This window comes from Microtus pennsylvanicus, chromosome 10 (assembly GCF_037038515.1).
Source record: "Microtus pennsylvanicus isolate mMicPen1 chromosome 10, mMicPen1.hap1, whole genome shotgun sequence".
In the NCBI taxonomy this organism is placed as follows: Eukaryota; Metazoa; Chordata; class Mammalia; order Rodentia; family Cricetidae; genus Microtus; species Microtus pennsylvanicus.
In genome coordinates this window covers 7,152,350-7,169,404 of record NC_134588.1, presented here as the reverse complement: position 1 = coordinate 7,169,404, position 17,055 = coordinate 7,152,350, and the positions used below count along the sequence as shown (strand labels likewise).

The 17,055-nt window shown below is 42.8% G+C and overlaps 1 protein-coding gene across 2 annotated transcripts in view; it reads left to right on the top strand.

The window, feature by feature from the left end:
• Positions 1–13,042: 13,042 nt before the first annotated feature.
• The window catches only part of Cdh20 (cadherin 20), a 244,441-nt gene continuing 240,428 nt past the window's right edge, over positions 13,043–17,055 (top strand). The window contains exon 1 of one of the 2 annotated variants that reach the window (XM_075987654.1): positions 13,043–13,418. The gene's annotated coding sequence lies outside the window, so the exon portion shown is untranslated. The remainder of the gene's footprint in view (positions 13,419–17,055) is intronic. The other variant, XM_075987655.1, reaches the window with a different exon arrangement.

The window sequence follows — 17,055 nt, the reverse complement described above, 5'->3', positions numbered from 1 at the left end:
GATAGGTTTGCACTGAGCTCCAGAGGAGGGAGGTGGTAAGATCACAGACTCTCAAGTCAGCAACTGCGGTCCACTTGCTGTTTCCTCCTATTACCTGTGTGACCTTACCATTAGCATGTTTCATTTCCTCTCTGGCTGTGGAATTCTTGTTTGTATAAAGGACAGTAAGAGAACCATCTCTATGGCTTTAGGAACAAGTATATGATATCCTCTTAATCAGATCCGAGAGCACTGTGAGCCCACCATAGCATTGATTACTAGTACTACCATTGTGTGTGAAGTGGATCTATAAGAGGAGAAAGTCGGAGAAAGATACACAGCACCCTAGATTCTCACATTGGCTCCCATCAATTATCATCCTAATTTCAATTCTATCACTTGCCCCTAGAGTCCCTAAATCAGGATATTTATAATTTTGATTGCTATCTCCCTTTACTCATTATCACATAAATTCCATCCTAGATGCCATCTACATATTTTTAGGATAATTGAGCTCCTAATTCTAACCCTAAATCTCACTAACCCATCTCTAATGCTGAACCAAACCCTATGTACAGGTGTTGTGAAACCACATATGAATACGTGAGTGCCCATTTGTGCATAATACAATGACTCTTTACTTTTCCTGGCCTGGATTGCTGGAAGCTTGCTTGGTTACCTCCCTATCTGAGCTATTTTCAGGTACTCAGATGTTCTCCCAGAGCCTCTACTGAATATAATCAAGCATACAGGTATACACACAGTTAACAGCCAACTGCGTAGAAGGCAGGTATACACACAGTGCTTGAATATAATGAAGCATAGAGGTATACACACAGTTACAATCCAACAGTGTAGAAGACAATTTTCTACACAGTTAACAGCCTACTGTGTAGAAAACAGGTTTATACAAATAACAGATAACTGTGTAGAAGGCAGATGAACACACAGTTAACAGCCAACTGTATAGAAGGCAGGTTTAAACACAGTTAACAGCCTACTGTGTAGAAGGCAGGTGTATCCACAGTTAACAGCCTACTGTGTAGAAAACAGGTTTAAACACAGTTAACAGCCTACTGTGAAGAAGAGGTTTATACACAGTTAACAGCATACTGTGTAGAAAACAGGTTTATACAAATAACAGATAACTGTGTAGAAGGCAGATGTACACACAGTGAACAGCCAACTGTGTAGAAGACAGGTGTACACACAGTGAACAGCCAACTGTGTAGAAGACAGGTGTACACACAGTGAACAGCCAACTGAGTTGAAGACAGGAGTATATGCAGTGAACAGCCAACTGTGTAGACAGCAGGTGTGTACACAGTGAACAGCCAACTATGTAGAAGACAGACACCTCTTGTTGGGCTCCGTCTATCTGCATTGCATATATGTTATATATGTTCTTCCTTGGCTGTTCTTACTCTGTGATTTGGGTCTCAGTCACATTATGTATAAGGCCCTTTCTTTCCTATTTTCCTCTACGAATTTATCCTGTCCTCATTGTAGAACAGGTGTTCTCTTCAACCCTATGTCATTGACAGTCTGGCCATTTTCAGTGATACTTCTTGACTTACTTTTCAACTTTTAAAGTTTGTTTGAGGTTTTGGAAATTCTTTTTATTTGATTGATTGATTTTATTTATACACTCCAACCAAAGTTTACACTTCCTCCTCTCTTCCAGTACCTTCTCTTCCCCTTCCCACCTCCAAAGGCTTCTTCTGTTTCTTGAGGATCCTCTTGCACCATCATGGACTCTGCCTGTAGATGGCGCCCCTGCATCGGTAAGGGTAGAGGGCACTAACTCCCTAGGTTCTGTTTCCTAGAGACCAGAGGGAGTCTCTTCTCCAGAAACACTTCATTCTCTCGGTAGAGAGTCCATCCACTGTCCTGTGTTCCATACCTAAAAAGCATCCACTGACAGTATGTTTACTGGAAATATTTCTTAAACCCCATCTGTTGTCACTGGACTCTGATCAAATTAGGTCATCTCTAAGTGCCTCTGTCCAGTGTGGGAAACTCACAGCGGCATGATCAGAGATGAAGGAAAATGATAAAGGTGCACAACTGGATATTTTCAGATGCTCAGCAGAGTTGGTGGTGTTTGCTCCACAGGAGTGAGTGTGGGAGTTTAGCACTTTGCCTCAGCAAAGCTGCTAGCAATCCATCACACACAAATGTCTCCTGCTCCTGGTGTGAAAATCCCTAGAATGTAGCTGAACTTCATCTCCCAGGTGGGTATATATAGTTCAGTATCCCATAAAAGTCTTTCCTTTTCCCAAAATATCACTATCCCCTGAAAGAAGGTTTGACTTTGTCAATACCCACTCTTGTGTTTCTGGAAGGAAAGGAGAGAATGTTTAATCCTAGACATGCTGGCTGAAGTGACAAATCTCTTCTAAAAGCGCTATCCTATTCCTCCCAACAGATGTCCCAGGGAAGTTGACTTCTCAATTGACCCATACCTCTAATCACACTTCTTGTTGGTAAGAATTTGGTTTGCTGAGAACGATTTCCCTCAGGAAAGTTCCATGCAAGGCAGGTAACCTGTTATTGGACAGCTCTCCTGTTCTCTGGAGGGAACATTATCATTGGTGACATGGTAACAGTGATGTCTTCCAATTTCACGAGTTTAGATTTGCTTTAATTTTCTTTTTATTCTATGCCCTCCTGCATCTGAATGCTGTGAAAGGCACAACTGCCAATGCAGACATTGGGCCTTCAATAATCTCCAACTTTTCTCTTCTTGCCCTTTGTTTCCCTTGGATTTTTCTTGATTCCCAGGTCAGCCCCATTTGACAATGGACTCTGATTATGCTAAAAAGCCATTTGCTGAACTCTTGGTTCTAACACAGGATAGTCATGCAGAACTCTGACCCCACCGGCTTGTAAGAACTGGACCAATCTCCACACTAAAGCTTTCCTGATGTCTTAGAGTCCCTGGACAACAGAGGTGACAGCTGCAACTTTTTTCTGGTATGTCTCTCACAGCTGGATCTGTTTTGAGCTTCTGCTCATCCAGGGAGGTAATCAGATGTCAGATTTATAGGCAAGAAAGTGAAAGCAAAGGAAGAGTTTCTAAAGATCCCTTTAAAATACAGAAATAAGAATGAGTGCTTGACCTCACCATGGAAGAATTTTGCTCTATTCCTATAAGTAAAAACAAGATACCCTTTCCAAATATCCCCAGCTGAATGCTTCTGTTCATGTTGCTCTCATATAAAAAAAAACTAATCTATTTCTCTTCTCTCCTCTGTATGTTCTACACTCACAAACCCTGCTGACTCCTGGAAGAACTGGAATTAGGCTTTTCTCTTCTATAAAGTTGTCTCGACTCATAAATCCTGATAAAGAAAATGCTCTGCTTATTGGCTAGACTGGAGCATTAGCAATTTGAACATCTCTAAGATCATTTCCATTTCAAAATTCTGAATGTATTTTAATTAACCTCAACACAAAGTATTTTCAGCAACATATGTCTGTCCCCTTCCTTGAGAAGGAAGACATAAGGATGCATGGAAGTCCATCTATATTCACAAGACTTTTCCAAATAAAAGTGAGTTATCTTGAACATGGTATTACTATCTGCTAGGCAGCTGTCATGAGTTATTCAACATAAACCTCATAAGACGCCTACGAACTTGTATACCCACGTTAGAGATGAGGCAATGCATGCACACGGTCAAATAAATTCCTCGAAGGCATTGGTGAGTGGTAGAGCTGGAGACCTGGGCCCCACCACATTTGCTCTCTTCATGCTTTCAGCAACTAAAGAATATGCAAATAGAAGCTATTACTTTTCCAGTACAGCACTCACCCCTAATTTAGATAATCTACAACTGCATCTCTAATAGGTTATCAATACACATATTTAGAGCTGTTCCTTGCAATTATTTGCAGTATAAGAATTCAAAATAATGTCAAAATAACAAATAGGTTTTATTTTACAAAGGGCTTGCAAATTGAGTTCCCTTCATCTGCAAAATCTCTCTCCATAAAATTAGCCACCCTACTTTATATTTTGTTTTTAGTCCGATTTTGTGTTCTCTTACCACCCTGTGTAGTTGAATATCAGTCACTGCCATCCTGTCTCTCATGAAGGCCTTCCTCACATGTCAAAGGTCCCTGTTCAGAAATTAATTTATAGACTAGGCCACTTAGAAATTAGTGTTTTCAGTAGCATGTACCTTTCCTGGGTTTGAAATAATTTGTTCTAATGAGGGATGAACATTACCTGTGTGTCATGTGAATCTAACAGTGAGTCTATTTCAGAGCTTTGCTACCCCTTGTTGTATTCCTTGATGAAACATCAAGCTAAAAGAATAAGGTAGACTCACACAACAAAAAATGCAAGATTTCCAGTTTCTGATAACGTATGTTTTTACATGAAGATGGAGGATTTAATATCATTACTCTCCTTGTTGAATTATTAACCATTTCACATGACTTGTATAATACAGATAACAATAATAAAAGTAGAGCCTAGTGGTAGTGGCATATGTCTTTAATCCAAGGAAGGCAGAGGCAGGTGGATTTCTGTGAGTCTGAGGCCAGCCTGGTCTACAAGAGCTAGTTTCAAGACAGGCACCAAAGCTAAAGAGAAACCCGGTCTTGAAAAACCACTAAAAAAAAAAGTAGAAAAAACTATGTAAGTACATTTTCCTAAGAGATATGCACTTGAAAGTGAACTTTGGAAATGGCAGTTTAAACTTGATTGGCTAATTTTAGTGAACACCAGTTGGGTGGCTCATACAAAGCCTTTAGTGTATATTGGATTTCCATACCTTGTTTCTGCTCTCAACCTTTTCCCGATCACCACAACACTCATGGTACTGTTCATTTTTGTGTCTCCTTGTTAAACACAGTAGGACCTAACCAAAGCACACACACTCAACCTTCACTCCTTTCAAACCACCAGATATGCTCAGTTCAACACTGAGGATGTCATAGCAAAGCACATTTCTATAGTGGAACCTTGGGACATCACACAACCACATTTTGTATGGCTTGGAGTTTATGTGTCCTAAAATTTAGCACTACACTCAAAACTAAGTATTCTGATTATCTTCCTGGGTTACTTTTCTATTGAACTGTAACAAATGAATACAAATTAGCTGCTTACAATGACACAAATGTATCTTCTTACAGTTCTGGAGAGGGAGCACATTATTCTGGTGTCTTTTCATTTGGGACAGAATCAAGGGGGAGTTTTTTGTCTCTCACAGTTTATATAGGACACTCCTAGTTTCTTGTTTCCTGGCCTCTCCTGTAATTGCAAAGCCAGCATGGGCTGACAGGGACCCTATTCCTTTCACCCTAACCTTGACTCTGTCTCATTTTAAAGCCTATGTAATTGTTCTGGAATCATCTGGTGGTAGAGAATTTTCTCCCTGTGGTGTGTGTGTGCGTGTTTGCATGTTTGTGTGTGTTCATGTGTGTGAGTGCAGGTGCATGTGCACAGACCAGACAGTAACCTCAGATGTTGTCCCTTACCTCCCACCTTATTTGGAACCGAGTCTTTGTGGCAGGGAACTTACCTGACTAGCTAGCCTGAGAGCTTCCCGGGCATCTGTCTTTGTTTCCATCTCCTCGAAGGAACTCTGGAATAATGGATATGCTCTTCCATGTCTGCCTTTCACGGGCTCTGAGAATCCTAACTGGAGCCCTCATGTTGGCATGGCATGCGTTTCACTCACTAGCCATCTCCCTGGTCCTTTACAATGTGACTGAACAAAGACGCTGGCTCTGGAGATTGGGATGTGGACATTTTTAGGAGCTATTTTTATGCCTGCCACATGTTTTAAATAACTAAAGAAAGTCCTTGGAAACATACTGGGTGGTTCACCTGAGATGCCTTTCCAGACCTGAGAACAGAGAGATTGCAGTCATTGTGTCTTCCAGAGGTACCATCAGCTCTAGCAAGGTGCCTTCCTCCTCCAGACACTTCTATGATCAAAGTCGTCTCCAGCTCCCCAATAACAACAAAGAAGGGGCTAAGGAGAGGAGTTTAGCTGTCTACTAAAGCCTATCACTTACCAGGATCAATATTTTGCAATTCTTCACTTCCCTTATGTCCCACACCAGTTGTTCTTAATTCCATTTGGGAGATAATTGCCTAGGATCAAACAAACACCTGGTATTGTGCTAAGTGCTGAGGAAAAAAAACTCAAGCCTATTTGTGTGTGTGTGTGTGTGTGTGTGTGTGTGTGTGTGTGTGTGTGTGTGTGTGTTATGGACATGCTGATGTGAATGAATGTCCATTTTTGAGGCAATGACAGCAAGGGAGACAGGTAGAAACATTACTCTAGTAAAGTGTCAGCACGCAAGCTATGATTCCTGTCCATCTCTGCTTCCCTCTATGGCTACTGGCCACACCAAACCATATTTCAGCAGCCCCAGCCCCTCTGTCTCCCACCTCTGAAATATTCTTCTCTCAGATGTGAGCGCAGCTGTAATTGCATCACCCAGGCAGCACAAAAGCACCACAGTCACGAGACTAGCAGGTTCTTTGCTTTTCTCTATACCTAAGGCTCTCTGAGTACCATTTCCCCATTAGCTCTGCTCCCTTCCAAAGTCATCATATTCGGTGTAGCTAAATGCAGGCACAGGGGGCCTCAGGTCCCCCTGGAACTTTTCCACAATAAACCCCTGTTCTGAGGGTCATCTTATTGATATATTATTTGAATATTCTCCCCATATTCAAATGATGTTTCTTCAGAAACAAGACCAAAAATCATCCCTCCTGCGGAACAGTCTTCTATCCCATCCACACTGAAAAGAGCAGTTCTCAGTTCAGAGGGCTTCCACATGTGCTTCTTTTCTTGTTAATGGAAACTATGTGCTTCTCCTTAGATCTTTTACTTTGCTAAGTATCAAGGCTGCTCTCCCAGATTATAAACTCCTTGAGAGCAGTCACTGCCTTTACTTCTCTTTGAAACATCTACCATAACTAGCACAGCACCTTGCCCACAGCAAGGATACTAGGCTCTCGTCTGTCAGACAGAATTCTGTAGATCTGTAGTGTCAACTTCCAGAGTGCTGTCAGCAGGGCTGTGCCTTTACAGGGCACTCTCCTTGGAGGGGGCAATGCGAAGTGGATTGTTCCTCTGTGTTATTCACAATCACAGGACACCCAGACAGGAACTGACAGGCATCAACAGAGGAGGAACCATTGTCTTTTTCTGACAAAGAAGGTGTCACTAGCTAACCGTCCAGCTCAAAGGACAAAATGGACATGTTACACAGATAAAAGCCAATTACACAAAACTACAAACGACCTCAAGAAAATTAGTTCAGAAACATCCTTGAATTACACGTTGATGTTCCAGAAAACAAAATCCTATGGATTTATAGAAATTCCTAATTCTGTGAGGGATATGACCAGTACAACTGTCCAGTAATGAATATTTATGGAAAAGAGAAGCTATGAAACCACAGAAGAGATTTTAGTGTGCCATTGTCATCAGTTCTACTAAATTATTTTCATTGTCAACCCAAAAATATCTTGAATGAACAATCCAGAATAATCGAGAGCCCCCAATTGCATTAGGAGTGTATGAGCTGACTCAGGAGACTAATTATAATGAGGTATTGAGCTGCTTGTTTTTCATCTCATTCTTAAAATCATAAACCACACCAGGCAGGCAGTGCTGCCAATTGGGGTCTATGTGGGAAGCGAAAATAGCCTCGAACAAGGGTCAGGAGCTGTGGTTGTCATTAACTTGCTAACCTTGGGAGCTCTTAATAAAGATCATTCCCCATGTGAGAAAGCAGATGCCTTCCTTAGGGAATACAGATGTAGTTGGGGCTGAAGCTGCTGGGCTGCAGAAAACTACAAAAAGACTGCGCGCACACAGGCACATGTTTGTGTGTGTGTGTGTGTGTGTGTGTGTGTGTGTGTACTTTCATATGTGTGTGTGCTTGAGTTTATGTGTGTGTGCATTTATATTTTCTTACCCATCCTTCCCAGACTGTTACCTTTTTGCTTAAAGGGCCAGTTTAGTGTTACTGTTAACCGGATGATTATAATCCAAGTATGTCCCAAATAACAGTGACCAATATAAAAATTATCAAACTGCTTTTCTCACTCCTAAGATTAATAAGCCAGAGGTCAGGGATATAAATTCAATATATCTATTTCTGAATTTATTCATAGAAAACAATAATAATGCTACCATATGGTAGTTTTTGAATAAAGTTTTAAAATAAAGTGATTTTACTTTATTAATAGCCCAATAAAGCCCATGACACACACTTTTTAAAGAGTACTTGGAACCCTCTTGATAGAATTTCTGACAGCCTCCAACTTCTCAGTCCAGGCATGCAAAAATGATTAAGACTGCTCCTGAATCCAGGCTGCTTTTGATTACTGATAGAGATAGCACGTTGTGTTCTAATTATTTCTTTACACGTCTACATACTCTTAGGGAGAACAAAGGAGGGCATTATTTATCTTCCACAAAAAGCGCCACACTTTTCTGGTGGAGCCAAGGAAGGATGAGCCAAGAGAGGCATCAAAAATGGCATCACTGGGAAGGTGCCCTGCTCCCTCTCCCACCTGGGAGAATCTCTGAACGTAACTCTATCCCTGTGTGTTTGAGATTTCTCCCTGATTAAATATGCTCACATTGCTAGATTCACCGGGTTACTAGGAAGATGGGCAATTTGCAGCTAACAGAGTACTTAATAAATAGCATGTTATGAGTTCATTTTCCAAAACACTAATTAGTTTGCTCCAAAAGTGAGAGGGCTCAGTCCTTCCCACCCAATGGCCCTGTCCTTCCCTGACTCTGGCTGTTGTGTGAGAGGCCTCAGTTCTTCCTATGCAATGACAGCGTCCTTCCCTGACTCTGGCTGTTGTGTGAGAGGCCTCAGTTCTTCCTATGCAATGACAGCGTCCTTCCCTGACTCTGGCTATTATGTGAGAGGCCTCAGTCCTTCCCACCCAATGGCCCTGTCCTTCCCTGACTCTGGCTGTTGTGTGAGAGGCCTCAGTTCTTCCTATGCAATGACAGCGTCCTTCCCTGACTCTGGCTGTTGTGTGAGAGGCCTCAGTTCTTCCTATGCAATGACAGCGTCCTTCCCTGACTCTGGCTGTTATGTGAGAGGCCTCAGTCCTTCCCACCCAATGGCCATGTCCTTCCCTGACTCTGGCTGTTGTGCTCAACCCTCCCCACAGAGACTCTTGAGGAAATATGGAAAGCATTCAGCCTGAAAATACTTTCTGTGTTCTAAAATCATGTTAATATACTCATATAAAGAAACATGCTAACATCTGAAGACTTGTCTGTGGAAGGATGCTTCCAACTCCTGAGGATTCTCCATGTCAAAGAATGAACCATTGATGCATTATAATATAGCATCTTGTTGAGTAAAATCTCAAGTATTTAGTGGAGAAATAAAATAGCATATGCTTTTTGAAATGAGGGTTTAAAAACAAGCAGTGTTTCGTGGTGTGAAACATGGCACATTCCAATTGTTTAAATTGATTTAGCTGTGAATTTTTAAAGAAAATATCTGAATTAATACCTTATATTTTGTGTATATTCAATAACTGTTGAATTCAGAGATCTTATTTAACTTGATTATTTTTACCCCTAAAGTTGAAATAATAAAATTTCTCCCTTTGTGTAACATTTATACATTTTGCTTAAATCTAAATAATATTTTCCAATTTTGTTCATTAAAAATAAAACTTTATTTAAATCTAATGATTCACAATAATAAGAGAAAATTATGCTTGATCTTATTTACTTATAATGATTCTAAAAAATCTTTAAAAGATGAAATTTTATTCAGCAATATTTTATCAGACAATGTCTTAGGAGACAGATATTTTCTGACAAGGAAGGCTAAATTCACAAGCAGTATTTATGTATATTCATCTATATTAGTCTGGTCTGTTCTCAAAAGATTTATATAGATGCTAAATAGATAAATAAATAAAAGAGAGAGAGAGGTCTGAATGAGATTGTTCCCCATAAATCTCAGGCATTTGAATAACTGTTCCCTATCTGAAAAGATTAGGTGGTGTGTCCTTATGGAGGAGGGCTATCAGTGGTTCCTACCACCCCCTGTGTGCCCTGCGACCTCTCACCTACTGCTCTTGTGTCATGCTGCTGCCACTCTCCCTGCCAACACGAGGATGAACTATTCCACCCCCACCCCCGCAAATACCCTTCCTTCTATTGATACCTTTTGTTGTGATGTATTATCACAGGAATAGAGAAGTAACTAAAACAGGATAGATAAACAGGTGGACAGAGAGATCAGAGACAGATGGACAAGACAGATATACATACATACGTACATTTATACATACATAAACAGAGAACAGATAGACAAAAAGAAGAACTGGCAAACCTAAAATCTCCAAAAACAGATGCCATAATTTTCAGACAATCATGTGACACTACCTATTATTCGGGTAAGAACAGACTTTGTTCTGTTGAGACCTTCAGCTGCCTGAGTAGGACCCAGTCACATGCTGGAAGGCAGTCTGCTTCACTCAGCATTCAAATTAAAATGTTAATCTCATCTCCCTAAAACAGCCTTATAGAAACACCCTGTCAAGTTAGATGTATTAACCATCACACTTTTTCCTTCGGTTTAAAAGTTCTGATGTTAGAAATGTAATCTCCAAAGTTATATTTTAATGATATTGGAGATGGAGTCTTTTGTAACTAGAATCAGATGAAATCATGATGGTGAGGACATGATTGGCTTTATAAGAAGAGGGGAGATAAGCCCACTTGCTCATCTCTCCTGCTATGTTATCCACCTTCTTTAAATCAGTAAGAAAATCTTCACTAGACGGGCACCATGCTCTTAGACTTCCCAAGACCCAGAACCACAAGGCAAATTAACTTCTTGTTATGGCTTGGTGATGAAAGGTGCCCCACAGGCTCTGTGTTGAGTGCTATTTTTGGAGGTTTTGAATTCATCTGGAAGGAGGTGACTGGGGACATGCTCTGAAAGTGGTACCTAGATTCAGACACTTCCTTAGTCTTTGCTTCTTGGCATTTGTGAAATGGATACGTTCCTCCTCCATGATGTCATGATATTCTGTCTCAGCAGAGTCAAGGACTGTGGCCTGAAAGACCTGAAACTTGGAGCCCAAACTCAATCTTTCTTCCTTTAAGTTATCTCTCAGACACTTTGATAGCAGCGATACAAAAGCAACATGTCTATTCTTTTTCATTGCTTAGTTTGTTTTCATATAGTGTTTTGGTAAGGTGTAAAAACATATCATTTGGTGATGAAATTTTGTAGCAAATTTTGGCACAGATTTATCACCAAAGACAGGCCCCTTCAGAAACTTGGGAGAAATTTTCTCTGTTTAGGTTAGGAGGCAGTATAAGCTACTGGCAGTCTGATGGAAAAGGACTGCCAGCAGGCAGCAGCGGGTCACGGTTCCTATAAATTATGTTGCTTAGGCATACTAATGGCCTTCTAGGCCTCACCTGCTGCATTTGCTAAACTGTACAACATTGTAACAGATTCTGATTATAATATTTAGAAAGATTAAATAAGATGACTCATGTTACAGAAATCCATCACACTAATTCTCAGTAACCATAACTGCTCAGTGTTGATAACTAATTATATTGCTACAAATATGACTTCTGCTTCTCGGCCTCCTGAAATGTCAGAAATATGGCACCATTGCATTAACTAGAACATTTAATATTGTCCTGCATTTGGGGATTATGTAAGTGCATATTTTTATTGGTTGTTTACGTAGATCATTTTGCCACAAGGCATTTGCACAATCTATCTTTTGATAATATACTAATTCATCCAAACCAGTTTCTGTATTTAGGAGCTCAGTGATGGGGAGGAAACCCTGAATGCTATCACTAGAGGACTGGAAAGACACAGAGAGGCAGAACCGGGCAGACTCTCAGCTGGGCCTACTCATCTGCATTTCCAAAGTTGCAGCCAATAGTCCTTTGCTTATAAGTAACTTCCCTCTCAGGGTGGGATTCCGACTGAGAGGCTCCTTCTAGACAGTTTTTATTTGACTCCAGGAAGAAAGGTTTGAACTATGAAGCAGGCAGTGCCTTCTAGGTTGGTCATGTATAGACCAAAGGTTAGCCTTAGAAGTCCCCAACCCCGGGTACTGCCCACTGATTAATTGGTTGACGATTGATTAAGTAACTGATTGATTGACTTGAAGCATGATCTTTCTTTGGCCTGGACCTAACCCAGTAAGCTATGCTGGTTGGTTTGTGAGCCTTGGGACCCACCTGACTTTACCTACCGCTTCCATCTTTTTTTTCTTGTGGGCTCTGGGGATCAAACTTGGTACTTTGTGCTAGGGCCACGAGCTACATACAGCCCTCCTGAAACGCTGAACCCTTAGGATGGCTTTATATCATTCCTACTTAGCCTATAGGCTGCAAACTTAAAAACTCCTAAGAGAACAAAAGAATTTGTAACATTGTCTAAACACTCCCGGAGTCAGGCCCCCCTCTGTCATTTCTCCGCAATCCTCCCTCTGAAAATATCGTTGGGACACTCTGCATCCTCAAGGTCAACCTGGATTATTACCCATCTCCTCTATGATCCCATTTACCTCTCTTTCTCTGTCCCTGTCATGGACTGATTCTCCCAGAACCCAGAGTCTATGCAAAGTTAGTAACCTCAACTTCCTGACAAAGTTTAGATGCACCCCTACACACACACACACACACACACACACACACACACACACACACACACACACACACCAGCGTCCCCCCTGCCCTTTGTTCTCTTTCATTGCACTCTGGGTTAGCACTTTCTAACTCCCCCATCTAATAAAGGAGTTAAATATTTAAATGTGATTTTAAAATGGCATTTAAGGAATTAACCCATTTTGCCCCTCGCTGGTCTAAACCATAGGGTGCCAACCGGACGTTAATTGCTTTCTTCTGGTGGGGTTCCAGACAGCTCAGAAAGAAGGAGCGAGCGCACATTCCTGGCACCAATTGGCTAATTCAATTTACTTCAACAGCATTAGCCTCTGTCAGAATATTCATGAGCAGGGGAACCAAGACCCGTGGTACAGGCAGGCGCAGCCGCTCGGGCTAGGGAAGACGCGAGGGAGGGGAAGAAGCGGACCGCGCGCGGGGCTCCGGGGCCTGTGACCAGGAGGACCAGGCGGTTCTTCTCACTCTCCCTGCGGAGAGCTGGAACCTCGGACATCACCGGGTTTGCAGTGCTTGTCACCAGCTCTCAACTCCTAGCGATCACGCGGAGACTTTGGAAACATCCGAAGGCAGCAGAGCTGTGACACTTTTGACTTGGGGGGAAGGGGGGTGGGGTGGGGGCAGCGACGCTAGCTGGGGCGAGAGACTTGGGATAACACGTTCGCCCAAAGAGGAAGGCAGCGATGTGAACTGGACATCCGCCACGGAGGAGTCTCAACCTCTCCGGGGAGTCTCTGGCTGTGTCAGGTAAATCAGAGGGCTGGGGTTGTTGGTTCCTGCGCGTCTGTCCCCACACACCGGAGGTCACTCTGGAAAAGCCACGAGCACACCGCGCGTTTCGGTTCCGCGCCGCACCTTCTCCTCCTCTACTATCCGCTGTCAGGGCGGGGGGAGGGGGGTACGAGGGGTACTCCCTGCCGGACTGAGCTCCACTTTCTGGGACTTTGGGGGAAAGGGATCAAAAGGGGATTACCTCAGCTAGGTTACTGGCCTGGGATTCAGAAAACCACTGCGCAGCTAGACAGCGGGGCAGGTAGACTGTGCTGTACGCTGGGTACCCGGAGTGTGCGCACCAAGTGGCTGTAAAAAGGGGAGCGCGGGGTACAGGCGCTTGACCGAAGCCCTTCGCTTCTTTCACAGTCAGTGGCGTCTCCCTCATATTGCCAAAAGAAAGGCTGCTTGAGTCTCCAAGGAGGTAGCTGTGCCTGGAGCAGAGCATCGGAGCCTGAGGCTTTGGGGAGGTGCAAGCACCTACCGACCGATCGTGGCTCTGGGGTGCGAGGCATCCCCGCACCAGAGCTTGGCGGTGGGAGGAGAATGTGGTGGTGACTCTAGTCTCTGCCACCTGCCGGACATCACCAACTCCCCGGATTTCTTGTCTTCCAGTCCTAGCACTCCCTAGGAAAGCTCTGAATTGCGCGCCGGTGGTTTGAGCTCTGCTTGTCTGGTGGTGATGTTTGGATAGAACCGGGAGGTGAGGGGGCGAGTGGAGGGGGTCAGATAAGGTGAAACGTTCAGATCTGCAAAGAAAACGCCTCCGCAAAGCCTCGACCTGTCTTAGGCAATAAGGCAGACTGAGTTGGCCTCCACGCTGTGGCAGCTGGAATGTGGAGGGCAGCTTCAAGGCAGTGCCACAGTCCTTTCCGAGCTGAACCTAGCTAAGCAGGGAGGAAGTGAAGCACAGGAGAACAGAGGAGTTCGACGCTGAGTAGATTCAGAGTTTACTGTGGAATTGCAATGATTATTATTAAGACCGTTTTTTTTTGTTTTCGTTTGGTTTGGGTTTTTTTGTTTTGTTTTGTTTTTAACTGGCGTGGACATCAGAAGGACTGGGGGTTTGACCACTGTAATAGCATGGAAATTGAGTCTGCAGCCGCTGTCCCCCACTTAATGTACCCAGACTTCCTCTGGTCTCTGAGCTGTCTACATCGAGGGAAATAAATGCCCCCAGAATTTTGGTGTCTGGGATCTGGCCGAGGACTGAGTCTAGCTGAGAGCAGAAGGACAGAAAGTCCTAACTGTAATGCGCAGGCACCCCTGCTTGTAGTTGCTCACTGCATTCCTAAGCACTTGCCTTCCTGTCTCTTATGATGGAGGCAGAGCCTGAGCCAACCCTGCACTTGGCCCAGCTTTCCCCTCTGTTTCTACAGCATGGGTTTGTCGTTTGCCTGCAGTTGCATGACCCCTTCAGTCTTGAGAGTATGCTCCCTAGTAGGGGCAACCTTCCCTTTAGAGACAGGAAGAAGCCTCAAGGACACATGAGGATGGTTGCTCCCCTCTTGGCTTAGCCCTTGATCACATCCGTTCCAGGGTGCAGTCTTGGCCCTGCTGATGAAGCAGAAAACAAGGCAGGAGTGAGGGAGAAACAGCCAGGCAGTTACTGAGCGCAGGAGATGAGGTCAAACCTCAGAGCCGGCCACATCCTTTCCTGCCAGAGAAGAGAGACAAACGAAGCAAGAATGGGACACGAATGATACACTCAAATCTTAGAGTCTGTGGTGCTTATGGTCACTGACTTTGGTGTGACCTTTCCTGTGCTTCTGATTTGCCAATGCATTTAGCAGCCTTTCCTGATAGGACTGTTCTCATAGCATGGTCCAACTTTGTTTTTTGGGGAGAGTGGGGTAGGGGGGCTGTCAAGACAGGGTTTCTAACTTTGAATTTTAAAAAGTACTTTGAGCATACTAAAAAAGGACAGTCTATGAAACACATAATCTTAATGTTCTGTGAAAAGCTTACTACCTTGCAGGTTAAGGAGGTACATTTTTAGCATGTGTGCCATGTGGCAATGTGACATTAAAATGGGAAAGCAAAGTACAATCATAAAAATGACTTAGCATTCTTGACATTCTTGTGGATACCTGTGGAAAAATATCTTTAATTTGGAGAGAGTTGTTGAGGGAATTTAATCAATATTTGTACTACTGAACCACCCCCTTCTACCTTTCTCTTCTGGGAAATTTTATGAGCCAGTTCTCTCCAGAGAGTATTACTGTTGTAAGTGCTGGGGGTTGAGAGGAGAAATTGAGGATTCTTAAGAGAAGTCAGTTAGGGTTTCAAGACTGGATGGGGGATAAGATGCAAAGTCTTTCGAGAACAGTTAAGAGTTCTGGAGTGATCAGTGGAGCAGCACAGGGCTAAGGAGCCAGCATTGGTTGTCTGTGTTCTCAGATTTCAGGAGACTCTGTCAGATGGTGTGAGGTATCTAAGAAGGCCCTTTGGCCACCTCTATCAGGAGACCTTAAATGACAGTAGTGTCTGCTCCTGACCTTTGCTCCGGAAGAACTTCTCTCTTTCTTACAGAGGATTCAGCAGTCTGCTTTCAGACCCTGGGGTGTTTCTCAATTTTCCTCCAGTTCTGGAGCTTCTCAGTCTACAGCTGTCGATGGATTTAAATCAATAGCTGGACTTCATCAAGAGAACCACTGAGAATCATTTATTTCTTTCCCTGCTGTAGAAGTTATAGAAAGATTGCCTTGATTGCTCTCTACCCATAAACCAATTCTTACATTTTCCCCCCTCATAGTGGTGGGGTACTGTTTGCTTAAGCATTTTATTTATTTATTTATTTATTTATTTATTTATTTATTTATTTATGTGTTTGTACAATTTTGGACTTTAAATGTGGTTTGTCTAATACCAGTCTATGGAAGGAGGGAAAATGTAAAGAGATACGGAAGGAAGAGCTGCTGTAGGACATAAATCAGTCTGAATATGTCGGGGGGGTGAGAATAGGTCTTTTCACTCTTAAAAAAGTAGAAGAAGTCTACTTTGGAAGAAAAGGAAGTCTGATTGTTGGCAGCCCAGCCTGAAACTCAGGCAGCTGATGCTGAGAGGAGCCAAAGGGCGGTTCTTCTTAGTTTGGAGACAGCAGAACAGCCTCTGCCAAAGAGGGCTGTAAACACAGGATAAAGATTTCATTGTGAGGTGATGTGACTAGAATATTACAGCTGACTGTTCATTCTGACCTGCAACGCTGCGATCAGGGTTGCAAGGCAACAGAAATAAGAGCAATTGGGGACATAAGAAAGTGGCATTTACTATGCTCATTTGCTCTTCTCTTTTCCTGTTGGTGGCACTTCCAAAAAATCATAGTTAAGGTTTCAGGGGACGAGAAATCTTGGAAGAGCAGAGAGTCAAGATGTGCCCTCCTGCACCTTCTATTTTGACTGGGGACAAGATTTTTCATGTTTTAAAACCAACATATAAAACTATAGTATCAATGCTTGCACTCAATAACTAGTATTAGCTAGTAAGATATTAGGAGTTACTTCCACTGTTTCAATCAAAATATGTACAAATGTCGCCAGACTCTTGTTCTTCTCCAACACTTTTTTTTTTCACAGAGATTTGAAGTTCAAGGAGAAAAATTTCTATTCTTGCC